This window comes from Mandrillus leucophaeus, unplaced genomic scaffold (assembly GCF_000951045.1).
Source record: "Mandrillus leucophaeus isolate KB7577 unplaced genomic scaffold, Mleu.le_1.0 Scaffold53, whole genome shotgun sequence".
Classification (NCBI taxonomy): Eukaryota; Metazoa; Chordata; class Mammalia; order Primates; family Cercopithecidae; genus Mandrillus; species Mandrillus leucophaeus.
Genome location: NW_012105697.1, coordinates 2,135,504 through 2,136,262, shown reverse-complemented (window position 1 = coordinate 2,136,262; position 759 = coordinate 2,135,504). Strand labels below are relative to the sequence as shown.

Genomic DNA, 759 nt, shown 5'->3' with positions numbered 1-759 from the left:
TGAGGTCATGGAACCCCATCCACTCAGTTTATCATGCTAGAAACTTGGGGGTCACCCAGGACACTGTATTCCCTCTCTGAATTTAGTTCTTAAAAACTGTCTTGTATACTTCGGAAGCATCTTCCATTTCTCCTTCTTTCTGTGCCATCACCCTATGCTAAGCCACCTTTATTTATCTCATGGACACGACAAAGACCTCAGACTCGTCTCCCTACGTCTGTCCACGACTCCCTCTGGGTCACAACACTTTGCAACAGTGCTGAAATAAAAGTTCGATTATTTCTACTACCACCCCTTTAAAACTATGTAATTGCTTCTACTTACTATTGCAAACATTTTCAAGATGCCATGTTATCTGACTTCTAGTCCCTCTATCTTTATCTCTTGCTCATTTCTCCATGGCCCAGCCAAGCCCTCTGTTAAAGGCTTTGGAATGTCCCTACTTGATGCTCAGAATGTTTTTCTCTACCATGCTGAGACAACTTGGCCAACTCCTTTTCCTTTGTCTAAGCCTAAAGCTCACTCCTTCTAGGAAGTGACTCTAGACTTCCCTGGAATCTGGAATAGGAACTACAGTTTTCTCTCTCTCCCTTTTAAGACAGAGTCTCACTCTGTCGCCCAGGCTGGAGTGCAATGGCACAATCTTGGCTCACTGCAACCTCTGCCTCCCAGGTTCAAGCGATTCTCCTGCCTCAGCCTGAGTAGCTGGGATTACAGGCGCCCACCAAGCCCAGCTAATTTTTTGTATTTTAAGTAGAG

The 759-nt window shown here is 45.1% G+C and overlaps 1 protein-coding gene across 1 annotated transcript in view; it reads right to left on the bottom strand.

The window, feature by feature from the left end:
- Positions 1-759, bottom strand: part of NLRP5 (NLR family, pyrin domain containing 5) — an 87,997-nt gene that overhangs the window by 81,661 nt on the left and 5,577 nt on the right. The gene's annotated exons all lie outside the window — the stretch shown is intronic.